The sequence below is a fragment of the Myotis yumanensis genome, unplaced genomic scaffold, assembly GCF_028538775.1.
Source record: "Myotis yumanensis isolate MYYU_CA2020_CCGP unplaced genomic scaffold, mMyoYum1.0.hap1 SCAF_230, whole genome shotgun sequence".
In the NCBI taxonomy this organism is placed as follows: Eukaryota; Metazoa; Chordata; class Mammalia; order Chiroptera; family Vespertilionidae; genus Myotis; species Myotis yumanensis.
Genome location: NW_027223981.1, coordinates 1,261 through 18,688, shown reverse-complemented (window position 1 = coordinate 18,688; position 17,428 = coordinate 1,261). Strand labels below are relative to the sequence as shown.

Here is a 17,428-nt window from a genome sequence, read left to right as displayed (position 1 = left end):
CATCCTTAACGACTTCCTTTGCCCGCCCCCTCCTCTAGAAACAGTATAAATACCACTCGCTGTAAAGAATAAAACTGAGGCTTGATCAGAACTTTGTCTTGCCTCCATTTCTTCGCGTCTCCTATCCTCTCATTCCTTTGCAGGATTTGGTGCGGTGCACCCACGAAGCGTGCCCTGCAGGTCGGGGCATAACTGGCGCCCAACCGTGGTCTCCGCTCTCCAATCCTCCTCAGGAACGTTCACTTTTTATGTCCGGCCAGACCTACCTTTGGCACCACTGGGATCGCCCTGTGAGTCAGCCTGCTTTTTTCCTGGTCGCCGCTTTGCTTACCCGCTTTGCGAGTCAGACCTGTTGCTTTGGTAAGTGAACGCATTCATTTTGGATAGGCATTCTCTTCCCTCATTGTCTCCCCCCTTGTCTCCTGCCTCTAGTCCACTTTGAGCACTCTCTTGTCGTTTCGGGGAAGAGTGAAAGGTACCCGATTTCAGCAGAGAGAACTCCGAATCACTCAGGCTTGTCCCTTGGTTTCGTTCCACGTGGTTGACTCCTTCCAAAAACCCTGCGTTCACCTTGTCTTAGTGGTCTTTCTGAGATCCAGACCTATGACACGTGAACAGGGGCCTCTCTTTTGAGGTGACGGTTGGCATCTTCCTCGCTGGTTCGTCTCCTTGTCGACTCCTGGGCTGACCTGGTACGGGGTTTATACATCCCGGAGGCTTACGTGGAAGAGGCTAAGACATGCGCAGGCTTTGAGTTCTCATGAGCTGTTTCTTAAAGGACTCAGGGAGTTCCTCAAGGTGTGAGGATTTAGGGTTAAAAAGATTCAAAAGGCTTCTTGAAGGACTCAGGGAGTCCCTCAGAGCACGAAGATTTAGGGTTAAAAGAAAGATTAAAAAGGCTTCTTTACTTTAGAACATCTTATGACAAACAAACTTTGGCTAAGATAACCTTGGGTGCTAGCCATGACTTTAGAAAGCGAAATAGGAAAAAATTTAAAAAGTCTTCTTCTATTAAGCATGACTTTGGGGAAAAATACGCCATCTGAGACATTTGCTAAAACTTCCCCCAAAGCAGGATATGTAGGGGAAAGGAAAAAGGAACACATGGCGATCCTATATGGACGCCTCCTCCCCAGTATTCAAATTTAAAATCTCCTTCTCGTAATTAAAAAAGTTTTACAAAATTTAGAAAATGCGTCTGGGATTTCTGTTCACGTGTAAAGAGAAAAACTGGCTTGGAACTAAAAGCGCGCATCATCCGATTTTGGACATTTAAGTAGAGTTTTGAGCTAAAAATCTCTTTACAAATGTACAGAATAAAACCCAAGACTGATTATTTCCTAAGAAAAATGGCATATTTGAGCCAGGGAAGAAATGCAGGCTGGTTCTAGCAATAAGATTGGTATATTTCCATAATAAAGAGTGATTTTTGAAATGTTAATAAAGCCTGTTCCAAAGTTAATCTTAAAAGCCTCAAAGAAATTTAGTGAAATTGTCTGTTATAGAAAAGTTACCAAAATAACTGCCTTAAAATAATAATCTAGATTTGAATCTCAAGAATTATTGATCTATATTAATTATAAAAATCTAAGTAGCCCGGTAAAAAATCGGCCCTTTGTTAATTGAAAAGGCTGGTCAAAACATTTCTAATGAGAAAAGGGGCTAGTTGCTTCCCACATGTAGCAAATTCTTAAAGAATGTGGTCAATTTACATCTGATTAATGCAGGCTAGGCCAAACCTGTTCTTCCAGGGAAAACAGCCCCCCCCCCCTGCCTCCCCCAGGCCAATATTGAAACTTCCCACCGACTAGCAAGGGGCAGGAAGCAATGTATCTACAACCTTGTTTGTTGGCCTTCCCCAGAGGAAAAATTATGGTCGTTTTAAAATCAAAGGCTGGGGCCAGGCCTGCCTTGCCAGCCTCAAGTGTGGTTTTCCAAATCTGCTATGAAATTTAAGACCTTGGAGTTTATACCTAGGTATCTTGAAGTGACATAATACTGAATTAAATAAGATCTAAGTGTACTTCGTACAAAATCTGAAGAACAGAATTAAATCTGTTGGTTGATTATGTCCTGCATTTTTTGAAGTTTATTCCTAAAAATGTTACTGATTGAGAAATGCTAAATATTTGACTTGCCAGCTAAAAAGTTCTAGTTAAATCAAATTGGGAAAAATTATAATTGTGGTAACTAAATGCCTAACGTAGAGAAATTTATTTTTAAGAAAATCTTGTGCTTTCTCTGAAATAATTAGAATTCAAAATATGTTACTCATTGATCTGATTAAAAAAGAGGATAAATTCTGTGATCCCAACAGAAATTTTATATACAAATATCAGTTTTAATTTAATTGATATCTCTTAATAATTATAAAAGGTATATAATCTTTAAATCATATATACACATATATATTTGATGGTCTTCCAAGTTGGATTTCAAAACTATAACCAAGGAATGACTTTGGGACATTTCACGGGCCCTGAAATGTTTTCAAAAGTTTATTCTCTCTTCTTAAAGGTTTTTTAATAAAGCCAATTTAATATACTTGAAATCACATGGAAAGCTTTATCAAATATAAATTAATAAATATATTTTAAGTTTTTGCCTCTGAGAAAGGGCAAAACAAGTAATTTTGTTTAATATTTCTTAAAATACAGCAGTGGAATTTTAAGATGTAATTTGAAATAACAAAAGCTCCTCGCCGCTGCATTTTAAATTAGGCTGGAGGTGGGGCAGCATTTGTCCCTTGTGAATCAAAAGTTTACTAAATACTAAATTTACTTGCTTCGCTTTGCCTTTTTAAAATAATCACTTGAAATATATAGCTTTGCGACAGTATTTGTTAAAATCTCAAAAGGCAACCATGTTTCTTACATTTGTTGCTTGTGTGAGAAAGAAAGCTGTCTGGAAGGAAATAAAAAGAGGTTTCCTTCAAATGCCTAACTAAAATTAAAAATAAATATATTGGGCCTCAAAAGCTAAATTAAATAATTTGTGTTTTGTCTCCTTAAACAAAGTTTATGTAAATTTACCCAAAAACTAACACCAGAAATTTAATTAAGGTCATTTACTGTCCATAACTCCTATCATACTATAAATACTGACAGAGTCAGGGAAGCCCTAGTTCAGAACCAAATTGAAGAATTCATTAGAAACATGTATCCTCCCCTCCACTATCACCCTTTAGTCTTACCTAAATCACCAGGAGTAGATCTAGACACCCAAACCTCTGATATCTTAGAAGCCACCCTCCGTGCTTTAAATGCCTCCAATTCATCCCTTGCAGAAAACTGTTGGCTATGCATGACCCTAGGTACACATATGCCCCTTGTCATTCCAGATGACATCAGTAACATCACTTCTAATAATAATTGCACCCTCAGTTTGCCCTTTAGAACTCAACCTGTTGCATTCAACTTTCCCTCATGTCTACAAAAACTCCCCCAGAATAATAGTTATGATCTAGATGTAGGCTTCGTTAGCTTTGTTAACTGCTCTCCCGTTCACAATCACAGTTCCTCCCTTTGCCCCGCTCCTGGACGAGTGTTTGTATGTGGAGGTAATATGGCCTATACAGCTCTACCTTTAAACTGGACAGGATTATGTGTTCAGGCTAGTATTCTCCCTGACATTGATATTATTCTAGGGGGAGAACCTGTCCCCCTACACAGCCTTGATTACATTGCTGGACGCAGTAAGTGGGCTGTCCAATTTATTCCTTTACTTATAGGACTGGGAGTCTCTGGAGCTGTGGCCACTGGCACAGCTGGATTAGGAACCGCATTACATACCTATAATAAATTATCTAATCAGTTAATTGATGTTCAGGCTCTTTCAGGTACTATCAATGATCTCCAAGACCAAATTGACTCCCTAGCAGAAGTAGTTTTACAAAATAGAAGAGGATTAGATTTACTTATAGCAGAGCAGGGAGGAATATGTTTAGCCCTACAGTAACGCTGCTGTTTTTATGCCAACAAATCTGGAATCGTCTGAAGACAAGGTAAGAAAACTCCAGGAAGACTTGGTGAAAAGGCGAAGAAAGCTGTTCGAAAACCCCCTTTGGAGCGGACTCAATGGCCTACTCCCCCACCTGCTTCCTGCACTTGGCCCCCTTGTCAGCTTACTGTTAATTTTAACCTTTGGTCCATGGGCTTTTAAGAAACTGACAAGTTTTGTCAAACAGCAAATTGATAGCATCCTGGCCAAACCCATTCAGGTTCACTACCACCGTTTAACTACTATAGACCGAGAATGTGATTGTGATTGCCAGAGCTCCCTCCCCACGGGGACAGCATAAAGCCAGAGGAATGCTTACCTACACTCTATATAGAGGTATGGTATGGGCACCGTCTGGGTGCAGGGCAAAGCACTGCAAGGGAAGGTCAAAACAGAAAATCAAAATTTTCTTGACCGCCTCTGGATTTCTCTGTGAGCACACCTGGTTTGCATAGAGGTTGGTATCCATACATATATAATTGTTGGCTCTGCCTCTCCTCCCCAAAAGATACCAAGAGCCACCAGAGGTGAGATCTGCTGATCTCATGGGAGGAACCAGGTCACTACTCCCCCAGTTGGTTAATGCCCACCCTTAACTAAATGGTAAGGGAGGAATTGTTGGGAGCCATTATAAATCACATATACATCTCCAGCTTACAACAATAGGTTTCTGGCTCCTCCAAGCCAACTCCTGGTTTGGCCTGGAGTTAAAAGTTAACCTTGCGATTTAGCCTGGAGTTAAATAACATACCCTCACCCTAAGCACAAAGCAAGCTACATCTCCGCTGATAAGCTGCGACATTCCAAAGCCTGTTTCATCCTTAACGACTTCCTTTGCCCGCCCCCTCCTCTAGAAACAGTATAAATACCACTCGCTGTAAAGAATAAAACTGAGGCTTGATCAGAACTTTGTCTTGCCTCCATTTCTTCGCGTCTCCTATCCTCTCATTCCTTTGCAGGATTTGGTGCGGTGTACCCACGAAGCGTGCCCTGCAGGTCGGGGCAAAGATATATTAAAAACACACACACAGGCACACACAATGACAACAACAACACAAAGGTATTATTCCACCTCCATGGAATAATAAGTATACTTGTACAATATTTTGTACTTGTATTTCGTGCTATTAAAACATGGACGTTAAAATGGGGGATTTGGAGCGGCGGTGAGAGGATAAAGGAAGGGATTGACCTTTGCCATTTCAAAATGGCAGATGCCTCCCTAACTGGTTTGGCTCAGTGGATAGAGCATCAGCCCTCGCACTGAAGGGTCCCGGGTTCAATTCCGGTCAAGGGCATATACCTTGGTTGTGGGCACATCCCCAGTAGGGTGTGTGCAGGAGGCAGCTGATTGAGGTTTCTCTCTCTTTGATGTTTCTAATTCTCTATCCCTCTTCCTTCCACTCTGTAAAAAAAATCAATAAAATATATATTTTTAAAAATGGCGGCTGCCAAGTCACTGGAGCCAAAATGGCGGCTGCCTCCTTGCACGCCGCTCCCCCCCCCCCCCCCCGCCCGCCCCACTGGGGATGGAGCCCACACCACAGGCAGTTGCCCTTCCCTGGACTCGAACCCAAGACCCTTCCGTCCGCAGGACGACTCTCTATCCTCTGAGACAAATCAGTTAAGGCTAAAACTCCCTACTTTGACAGAAAGGATGACTCCTTTATTCCCACACAACTGTGGATGACGAAAGGGGCCACATGCTAACCCCACGAGCTCAGGGAAGGGCTGGGTGGTGGTCTTGCAAACTGAAAGGCCTAAAGCGACCACAAGTCTAGTCTGAAGGGAGACTGTTACTAAGAGCAGTTGTGGTGACTGGTCGCGTCTGAGGCCGGAGTCTTCCCTGACAAGGTCAGTGTTTACCTTAACTGAACCTATGGTCCTTTTGCATCTAACACAACGTAACTCTGAAATGTCAGGGGAACTTGTAACATCCTGCCGTCCCTGCCCCGGCCCGCCCCGCCTCCACCCCCTTCCCCTCCCCCCCACCCCACCCACACAAGCAAATGCGCCTGGGGGCTCTGCAGGACAGAGACCATAAATTCCTTCATTGCTATTGTTATCATGTGTATTGTTGCCCCTTAGCTATCTATCCTGCACCCACCTCAGGAAAAGAAGTAGGTGAGGCCCTGGCCGGTTTGGCTCAGTGGGTGGAGCCAAAGTCAGCCTGCGGTGGACCTTCGGGTCCCGGGTTCGATTTTGGGTCCCTGGCGCATGCCCGCCCGGGTCATGGGCTCGAGCCCCACTAGGGGGCGTGCAGGAGGCGGCCAATCCAAGATTCTTTCTCATCGATGAGGTTTCTATCTCTCTCCCATCCTCTCTGAAATCAATAAAAATATATTTTACAAAAAAGAAGTATGTGTCTATCATTTTACTTTTTATCCAATCCCAGAGGTTCCCCCACTCCCCACCCCCACCCTCACCCCCTTTGCTTTCTCCCACCTCCCTCCCTCCCTCCCTCCCTCCCTCCCTCCCTCCCTCCCTCATCTATCACCAGTGGATTGTCTGTAACCCACTTACATCTCCTCCTTGGATTGTCATGTATAAAACAAAGTGCCACCCCGGCCTGTTTTGGTCAGTGGGTAGAGCATCGGCCTGGGGACCCGAAGGGTCCGGGGTTCCATTCTAGTCAAGGGCGCAGGCCTGGGTCACGGGCTTGATCCCCAGTAGGGGGTGTGCAGGAGGCAGCCGATGGGTGATTCTCTCTCATGGTAGATGCTTCTATGGCTCTCTCTCCCTCTCCCTTCCTCTCTGAAATCAATGAAGATATATTTTAAAAAGCCACACAAATGTATTATTGCACTTCCATGTAGTGAAAAGCATACTTGTATAATGTTTTGTACTTGCATTTTGTGTTATTAAGACAGTGATGGGCATGGGGGGGGAGGGGAGTGCTGGACCGGCCCCGGGTGGAGGGGGTGGGGCGCCAGTGAAGATGCCAAACTCCTGGGGGCGGGGGGTTGGGGCGGAGCCGGCGGACTGCATGGGGAAGAGCATGCAGTCAGATTTGGCCTTCTTCAGGTTCCCGAGGGATCCGGCCAGATGCCAGAAGTGGGTGGGAAATTGTAGGAGAGCAAACTTAGAAGATAAAACACCTGAACAACTCAATAAACATTATTGATGATGTGCCAAACACTCTGAGACCTCTATGATCTGTAGAACTAGTCCTTATAGGACAGTTCTTCTAGATAATGTAATACCAACAATAGGTGATCTTACCAGTCATTTGAACAATCCACATAGTAGACATAGAAAACGAATAAAAGAATTGAGCAAAGATGAAATCAGGACATGGAAACAGGAAAAAAAATTGACGAAACTTCTGAACAGGAACAAAAACAAACATAGAGCGATCAACAACAGCCTTGCTCAGAACTCCAATACAGAAGGGGGTGAAGAACAAGATGAAGACACTTTACCTTTAACCCTTGAAGAGAAAGTAAACAAAAGAATACTTTAAAATCTTTATTTGCAGTTTTGATTCTTATGGGAAAACAAAAGATACCTCTAGATCAGCGGTTCTCAACCTGTGGGTCGCGACCCCTCTGGGGGTTGAACGATCCTCTCACAGGGGTCGCCTAAGTCCATCGGAAAACACATGTATAATTGCATATTGTTTTTTGTGATTAATCACTATGCTTTCATTATGTTCAATCTGTAACAATGAAATTGGGGTTCACCACAACATGAGGAACTGTATTCAGGGGTCGCGACATTAGGAAGGTTGAGAACCACTGCTCTAGATGGACATGAAGCTGATGAAATCCCAGAAGGCCTCTTCACTCCCGATAACTTTCAGGCAGGCAGGCAGGCAGGCAGGCAGGCATGCAGGCATGCAGGCACTGTCGGAGTGCCCGATAAATTCTGGTGAAGAGGTTCTCTCTGAGAAAGCCCTTTGAGACCACAGCAGTCAACGCACCGTCCTGTTCAAAAGTACAAGCAGAAGCAGATGCTAGAGATCCATGAGAGCCGCATTCGGGGAAGGAACGCTCAGGGGAGTGAGAGACTGTCCCTTCTTTTCCATGGCCCCCGACAGAGGGACGGACGCACGCACGCACGCACGTAGTGGACACAGCAGGGGAAGAGCACCTGCCCGCATTGGTGAGGTTTGCTGATGAAGCTCGTGACCTGAGAGAGGAATCTGTGGGTTTCCTGCCTTCTGAAGCCGCTGCTGAAATTTTGGCTATGACATTTCCCACGACGAGACCAGAGAAGTGGGGATTACGCATGGAATATTGTCGTGGCCAGGCTTACATTGTGTCCAGTGGCTTTCCTTCCAAAACGAAAGTTGTTGCTTCTAGACTTTTGGAGAAACATCCCTCCCCAAGCTGTCTACACACTCTGCTCTTCCCTGTGCCTGAAGTCCGCGGTCGGCCAGATCGGTGCATGTCACGGGAGCGTCTGTTGCGTTTGGAACAATGGAGGAAGTTTGATCTTTTTTCCATCCGTCACCACAACCGCTTTTAGAGCTTGACAGTGTCGCTTCTGTCCTCTTCCAGAACAATGAAGAAAGCGGGAAAGAACTGAAGGAAATTTGCCATTCTCAGCGGGCGGGCAGGCACGATGCTTTTGAAATTGTAGTGGAGCTCCTGCAAGCGCTTGTTTTCTGTGTAGGCGGTATACATGAGGACACACATCGTAGATGGGAAAACTGTTTATCAGGCCGAGCATTCGCACTCTGCAGTGCAGCAACAGATTTTGATTTCGTGGTTAGCATTGTTGTTCTTAAAAACGTTCTACCTTTCACAGGAGCCTCTGGGAAAAATCTCCAGGGTCAGACCTCTGATGTCTTCTCTGCAGCCAGTAGCTCGACTGCAGGCACTGCATTCACTACATGAAGGGATGGAAGATATTGAAGTTTATTGTGAATTTTGGTTTGAGGAAGCCACCAATTTGGCAACCACACTTGCTATTCTGATGAAGCTCCCCGGGAAGCTCCGCAGAGCTCAGCAAGGGAACCTGGAGTCTCAGCTGACTTCCGAGAGGTGCTATAAAGAGCCTCTAAGCATCACAACAGTAGAACACATTGTTCAGGAACTGAAAGAGATAGTCTCAGAACAGTACCCCAAAGCTCTTCAATGCTGATCTCTGGTCCCCTCTGTCACGGGACGGCTCAAATTCAATACGCCGGAGGAGCACCAGGCTGACATGTATGGCAGCGACTTACCCAATCCCTATGTAGCACTCTCGGCTGAGCTGCATTGTTGGAGAATCAAGTGGAAACCCAGAGGAAAAGATATAGAGCTTCCATCCACCATGGCCCCCACCACCTGCCAGACATCAAGTTTTTTCCTCATGTTTATACATTGTTAAAGGTCCTACGAATTCTCCCTGTGATGAAGGTTGAGAACGAACGCTATGAAAACGGTCGAAAGCGTCTCAAAGCACACCTGAGGAACACTTTGACGGGGCAAAGGTCAAGTAGCTTAGCTTTGCTTAACATGCATTTCGATGTGAAACATGATTTGGATGTAACGGTGGACACATACATCAAAGTCTACACAACTAAGTCAGAGCTTCCTACAGATAATTCCGAAAGTGTAGGAAATACCCGAGGGACTTTTAAAATGCGTTCTCTCTTATATTTGATATTGAAAAAACTCTGAGAAATTTGAAAGGAAACAGAGAAAAGCTGTAAGATATAGTTGGGTCACTTAATCACTGGATCTCTTGAATAGAGTAGCCACTGATCCTCTGCTTAAATGGCCCCGGTGTGAACTCTCATGCTTTGGAGAACTAACTGTTGTTCTTCCAGAAGGCGGCAGGCATCATCGGAAGCGCCACGTTGCACTTCTGCGTGATCTCTGCCGATGGAACTTTGGGCTTGTTTTAGTGAGGTCATTGCAGACATCACATTCATTGTCACAGTTGTTGGGCATTGAGTTATTAGTTCTTTGAAGAAATAAATTTTGAAAAGGTGTGGGAGGAATCTGTTTCATAAAATTGTGCAACGAAGCTCACGACTAACCTCTGACTAGCAGGAGTTTTAAGTGTGTTACGAGACATCTGTAACCAACAGTGAAACGACCAGCTAGTGAAAGAAACATGAGCTTGCCCGACAAGGATTTCGGTGTGGATTTTTGTCTTTATTCAATGATCTTAAACAAATGACTGTGAAACATTGAAGAAAGAACCCGCCATCCTTACACCCACATCTAAGTGTTGCTGTTTACATTCCTTCTTTCAGCCTATATCCTCATAAGCTTTTTAGCAAGAATATGTGGCACACTTCCGTTTCACGGTCAAGACAGGATCAGAGGCCATGGATCCTGACAGCAGATAGGTCTGTTTCATGCGTCTTTTTCCATGGTTACATCTACTGCCGCGTCTCGATTTATAAGCAAAACCTGGGCAACCGACAAGAATTCGTTTTGTAGTTGGTCTAGGAATACAGAAAACATCGCTGTCATTTTCGGTGAAGAAAGTCAATTTTGTACAGTCTATGTCAACATAAATAAAATGTGAATTTGTTTAACGGAAAAACAAAACTGCCAAATTAAAACAGGGGGTTGGGGGTGGGAGGGGGAGGCGGGGTGGAGAGGATAAGAGGGAGGGGTTGACCTTTGCTATTTCAAAATGGCGGCTGCCAAGTCCCTGGAGCCAAAAGTGAAGCTGCCTAAACTCCCTTCTTTGACAGAAAGGATGACTCCTTTATTCCCACACAACTGTGGACTACGAAAGGGGCCACATGCTAACCAGACGACCTCAGCGGAAGGCCTGCCTGGCGGTCTTGCAAACCGAAAGCCACCGCAGGGATGGTCTGAAGGGAGACTGTTACTAAGAGCAGTAGTGGTGGGTAGTCCCATCCTACCTAGGCCGGAGTCTTCCCAGACCAGGTCAGTGTTTACCTTAGCATCTAAGACACAACATACCTATGCTATAAAATGTCAGAGGAACTTGTAACATCCCGCCGTTCCTGCCCCGCGCCCTTCCCCCCCCCCCCCCCACACACAAGCAAATGCACCTGGGGGCTCTGCAGGACAGACCATAAATTCCTTCATTGCTATTGTTATCACGTGTATTGTTGCCTGTTAACTATCTATCCTGCACCCACCTCAGGAATAGAAGTAGGTGTGGCCCTGGCCAGTTTGGCTCAGTGGGTAGAGCTGAGGTCAGCCTGCGGCGGACCTTAAGGTCCCGGGTTCGATTTTGGGTCCCAGGTGCATGCCTGCCCGCCCGGGTCACAGGCTCGAGCCCCACTAGGGGGCGTGCAGGAGGCGGCCGATCCAAGATTCTCTCTCATTGATGAGGTTTCTCTTTCCCTCCCTCTCCCTTCCTCTCTGTAAAACATCAATAAAATAAATAAAAAGAAGTGTGTGTCTATCATTTCACTTTTTATTCAATCCCAGAGGTCCCCCCCCCCCCGCCCCACTTTGGTACCTCCATCGCTTTCTCCCTCCTTCATCTATCACCAGTGGATTTCCTGTAACCCACTTATGTCTCCTCCTTGAATTGGATTGTCACGTATTAAACAAAGTGCCGCCTTGGCAAGGTTTTGGTCAGTGGGTAGAGCATCGGCCTGGGGACCGAAGGGGTCCTGGGTTAGATTACAGTCAAGGGCGCAGGCCCCGGTTGTGGGCTCGATCCCCAGTAGCGGGTGTGCAGGAAGCAGCGGACGGGTGATCCTCTGTCATCCTGGACGTTTCTATCGCTCTCTCCCTCTCCCTTCCTCTCAGAAATCAATAAAAAATGTATTAAATAATAATTTAGAAAAAAAGAATGAATAAAACAAAGTGAAAAATAGCCATTCTCTGGAGCATTGTCCAAACCCCTTTCGGTTCTGCTTCCCGGCAAGTGTGGACAGTTTGACTTAACCAGTGATGCCAACTTGGTTGTTGGTTTCTGTGGGGTGGTTTTTTTTTTTTTTTTTTTTTTTTTTTTTTTTTTTTTTTTTTAGGAGGGTCACGTGTATGTAGACTTCAATGAGACAGAGACTGAACCAAAAGGGGAGAATGATGTTTTTTATTTTTTTAAATGTATTTTATTTATTTTTTTTACAAAGAGGAAGGGAGAGGGATAGAGAGTTAGAAACATCGATGAGAGAGAAACATTGATCAGCTGCCTCCTGCACACCTCCTACTGGGGATGTGCCCACAACCAAGGTACATGCCCTTGACCGGAATCCAACCTGAGACCTTTTAGTCAGCAGGCAGATGCTCTATCCACTGAGCCAAACCAGTTAGGGCTCCATAAGCTAGAATATTCAGAACACTTCTGTTTCATGGTCAAGACAGGATCAGAGGCCATGGATCCTGACAACAGATCGGTCTGTTTCATTCTGTCTTTTTCCATGGATACATCTACTGCCGCGTCTCGATTTATAAGCGAAACCTAGACAACCTACAAGAATGCGTTTTGTAGTTTATCTAGGAAGAATACAGAAAACAGCTGTTACTTTTGGTGAAGAAAGTCAATTTCGTACAGTTTATTTCAACATAAATGAAATGTGAATTTGTTTAAAAGAGAAAGAAAGCAGCGAAATTAAAACCCGGGTGTGTGTGTGGGGGGGGGGGGGGGGGGGGGAGGGAGGGATGGGAGGGGGAGGCGGGGTGGAGAGGATAAGAGGGAGGGGTTGACCTTTGCCATTTCAAAATGACGGCTGCCAAGTCCCTGAAGCCAAAATGGAGGCTGCCTAAGCTCCCTTCTTTGACAGAAAGGATGACGCCTTTATTCCCACACAACTGTGGACAAAAGGGACCACATGCTAACCCGACCAGCTCAGGGGAAGGCCTGCCTGGCGGTCTTGCAAACTGAAAGGCCTAAAGCGACTGCAGTGATGGTCTGAAGGGAGACTGTAACTAAGAGCACTTGTGGTGGGTAGTCAGGTCCTAGGCCTGAGTCTTCCCTGACCAGGTCAGCGTTTACCTTAACTGAACCTATGGTCCTTTTGCATCTAAGACAACATACCTCTGAAATATCAGAGGAACTTGTAGCATTAGCCCCCCCTACTCTCCCCCCTCCCCCCCACCCCCCCACACAAGCAAATGCCCCTGGGCGCCCTGCAGGAAAGAGACCATAAATTCCTTCATTGTTATTGTTATCATGTGTATTGTTGCCTGTTAACTATCTATCCTGCACCCATCTCAGGAAAAGAAGTAGGTGTGGCCCTGGCCGGTTTGGCCCATTGTGTAGAGCCGATGTCAGACTGTGGCGGACCTTAAGGTCTCGGGTTCGATTCGGGGCCAGGGAGCATGCCTGCCCTGGTCAAGGGCTCGAACCCCACTATGGGGCGTGCAAGAGGCCTCCCATCCCCGATTCTCCCTCATCAATGATGTTTCTCTCTCCCTCCCTCTCTGCAATCAATAAAAATATATATTTTTAAAAAGAAGTATGCATCTATCATTTTGCTTTATATCCAATCCCAGAGGTGTACCCCCACTCCCCAACCCACCCCCCTTTCCTCCCTCCCTCATCTATCACCAGTGGATTTCCTGTAACCCACGTATGTCTCCTCCTTGGATTGGATTGTCACGTATAAAACAAAGTAACACCCCAGCCGGTTTTGGTCAGTGGGTTGAGCATCGGCCTGGAGATGGAAGGGTCCCGGGTTCGATTTCAGTCAAGGGCTCAGGCCCGGTTGTGGGCTCGATCCCCAGTAGCGGGTGTTTCTATCACTTTCTCCCTCTCCCTTCCTCTCAGAAATCAATAAAAATGTATTAAATAATAATTTAGAGAAAGAATGAATAAAACACAGTGAAAAACAGCCATTCTCTGGAGCATTGTCCCAAACCCTTGCGGTTCTGCTTCCGGGAAAGTGTGGACAGTTTGGCTGAAGTAAACTCATGAAAGTTCTCTATGGGTTTGCATGTTTTTCCGTGAACACGACGTATACACCTGCTGGTTTCTGAGGGCGAGGCAACAGAATCTGTCCATGAGGTCTGCTGTGAAACGGTAGAGGCGTCTGTTTCTGCTGTCAGAAGCCAGGTCACCCTTAGAAAGAGTGTAGAAAACAACAACAACAAAAGACAGAAATTGGATTTACAAAGAGAAAACACACAGAAGCGAAACGAGAGATGCTCCAAGGACTGTGAGAGGGAATCTCCCCTTCTCCTCACTCATACCACTTTTGGAAAAATGGCAATGATTCTAAGAGGTGAAGGTACTGAAGCTCTAGGAGACGCCGACCGACCGGCCGGGACTACTTTACCCGTTCTTAACCCTACCCAACCAAGTCTCCCTCTCCCTGGGAGTCAAGCTTGTGTGCCCACAGCGGTAGGTAAGGTTACCCCACCGACCGACCGACAGATGGCTGTTTTAAAATCAGAATCTGTCCCCTTTCAATGAGGGCATGGGACAGGGGCAACCTATATTTTCCTGCTCAAATCGTCCCCAGTTCACCTGATAGGGACTCAGAGGTTTGTCTCTGTCTGTCTGTCTGTCTGTCTGCATGTCTGTCTTTAAGCCAGTGACGCCAACATATGTTGGTTGTTGGTTTTTGTGGGGTTTTATTAGAAGGGTCATGTGTATGTAGACTTCGATGAGCCAGAGACTGAACCAACAGGGGAGAATGTGATGGTTTTTATTTTTTAAAATATACTTTATTTATTTTTTTATTTTTTACAGAGAGGAAGGGAGAGGGATAGAGAGTTGGAAACATCGATGAGAGAGAGAAACATCCATCAGCTGCCTCCTGCACATTCCCACTGGGGATGTGTCCGAAACCAAGGTACATGCCCTTGACCGGAATTGAACCTGGGACCCTTGAGTCCACAGGCTGACGCTCTATCCCAGTGATGGCGAACCTATGACACAATTCATTTTTTTTGGTTAATTTTTTCTTTGTTAAATGGCACTTAAATATATAAAATGAATATCAGAAATATAAGTCTTTGTTTTACCATGGTTGCAAATATCAAAAAATTTCTATATGTGACAGGGCACCAGAGTTAAGTTAGGGTTTTTCAAAATGCTGGCACGCCGATCTCAAAAGGTTAGCCATCGCTGCTCTATCCACTGAGCCAAACCGGTTAGGGCAAGAATGACAATTTTTAAAAAGGGAACATCCTGAGAGGAATCTCATCTGGAGATGGACTAAACGTATGTCTGTTTGCCAACAGTCCTTTCTCCATGATGAACTTCCACACAGAGCCCGAGCGACCCGATTCATGGGGGACCCTCCCCGCTCAGAATGGCCCCAAGCAGTCCCAGAGGCTGGCAGAGACGCCTCTCACTCTCGGCTCGGCTCGCTACCCATGTGTCTCCATAGATGGGGAACCGGGCCGAGGTACCTTGAGAGTCCCCTTTTGGGGGGTACATACTCACCAACACTTGGGAGAAATTAGACTCAGGGGGTCCCTCCATCCAAGAAAAAAAAAAGGCCAATCTTCTTTGTCAACCTAGCCTGCACCACCACCACCACCACCACCACCACCACCACCCGCCACTAGAAAGTGGACGAGGGAGAGGTTTGGCCAGTTCCTGGCACCCCTGAGTTGAATGCTACCCACCTTGCCTGCAGCTAGACCTGTTTTGGAATGTTAGGGGCCAGCCCCCATCTTTCCAGGCCCCTGTGGGCACCACCAGCTTCCTGGTTATCCTTATCATTTTTTTTTTTGGGTGGGAGGGAGGGGGGATGTAAAGTACTTTATTGCTGAGGATCCCAAGAGCTTCAAGGCCACTGTCTAGGGGCTAGCAGTGAAATCCCCTACCCTGCGGAGGTTTTTGTGAGCAGAGAAGGCTTGGACTTGAGCATTTCAGCCCCATGGAAGTCATGGAAGTGTGGTTGAGGGTGAGGGGAGGTAGGTAGGAAGAGGCACAAGGTGTGCTGGGGGGAGCAGACTGTGCTTGTCTCCCCAACTCTGAGCTAAGTGCATTAACTGACAGTCACCATGGGAGCCTGGAATGGGCCATGGTGGAAGTATTTACACCACAGAAATTGTCCAGATGCTACATTCAAGGACTCGCCCTGCCCAGAGAACTGGTTTACCAGGGCACTAGGAGCATGCCGCACCTCCTGAGCTGGTTCTGAGTCCACCGCAAGCCTGGCTGCTGTGACAAGCTGCCACTCCCCCATGTGGGGCAGTGCCATCTCCCAGGACCTGGACAGAACACAGGTGGGCTGGACAAAGGGGATCTGACCTGGGGATCCCATCCCTGCCTGGATCCTGCCCTGGCTTGGCCTCCTCAGCCTGTCTGTCCACTGAGAGCTTCAGCCCCGGACTGAAGTGGTGTCCGCCGAAAGGCAGCTCGGAGCTGAGGATAAAAGCCTTTTGCTCAGTGGCTCCCAGCAGGCAAGAGGGCCACGTGTAGCCACTCAGAGGTAATGAGGGCTTGGTCACCCAGGGCTGACCAAAGGCAGCTGTGGGGGCTGAGATGAAAGGACTGGCTTCAGGAGCGGGGGTCTGACTGATTCACTGCAGGTCCTGGGAACCAGGCTGTGGGAAGAGTGGAGAGCCGGGCGCACACCTGTGTGCAGAACCAGGGCAGGAGAGCCCAGCTCCCAGATGAGGCAGGGAAATGACCGGCCAGGGTGGAACAGCACCTCTTAGCAGGCAGGAGGGTCGCCCCCACAGACACAGATTTCCGCTGGGCCCACAGGGACCTTGGGGCTCAAATACACTCACAGGAAGCAACTCAGCTTTCCCCCTGCCTGCTTGATTCCCCCGCCCCCGCCCCTCCCAGCCCCAGGCCCAGAGTCTCAGAAGCCCCTGACCTGAGGGCTGAGAGGAAGGGAGCTGGAGGGGGGGATGGGGAGTAGGGGGTGGGGTATGGAGCAAGAGGGAGGGGAGGAGGTCAGGGCGATTCATTCCAATGGATCTCACTCCAGGGCTTCATTCAAATGCAGAAAGCTCTCCTGTGAACTCAGGGCCTAGGACCTCCCTCGCCTCAGGCTTCTCCGAGTCCCCCCCACCCTCAGGCCCAGCTCATCAACTTCAGGGAGGGATGTTGTTTGAGAAACCAGCCCAGCCTGTCCGGGTGGAAAAGAGTGCCCTCTATCTGCCAACCCAGGAACCAGCCCTCACCCGTTTGGGAATCCCGCTAGGGGGGGTGGAGAGCGAGAGGGAGGGGTTTGAGGGGCATGAGTCCAGGGTCCAAGGCGAAGGTCAACAGTAGATCTCGGCATCTCAGATCCCCTAGGAGGAGAGACATAGGTGGGAGTGGAGCAATTAGGGTCGCGGGAGGCCTGGTGAGGGATGATTTGACTCAATAACCCCGGGTCACCAGACGGGCCAGCACACTCTGCTCCAGTTGCTGATTTTGATCATCCATCCCTCCACCCCCATACCCCACCACACACACCACTCCAAGTGTGCCACTCAGGACAGACACCCTTTTATCATTCATCTTTAACTTCCCCGTGGATGGATGGATGGATGGATGGATGGATGTGTGAACATCAAAAAAGATTCACATCTGTGGAGAATGTCTGTGAGTTCATTTGAGGCAATTGCCAGGAAGCAGATTCTCAACATATTGGGATAACACT

General features: G+C 47.0%; 1 pseudogene; it reads left to right on the top strand.

Annotated features, from left to right (window-relative positions):
- Nucleotides 1-6,985: 6,985 nt before the first annotated feature.
- Nucleotides 6,986-9,608, top strand: LOC139001244 (52 kDa repressor of the inhibitor of the protein kinase pseudogene; annotated as a pseudogene).
- Nucleotides 9,609-17,428: the final 7,820 nt, after the last annotated feature.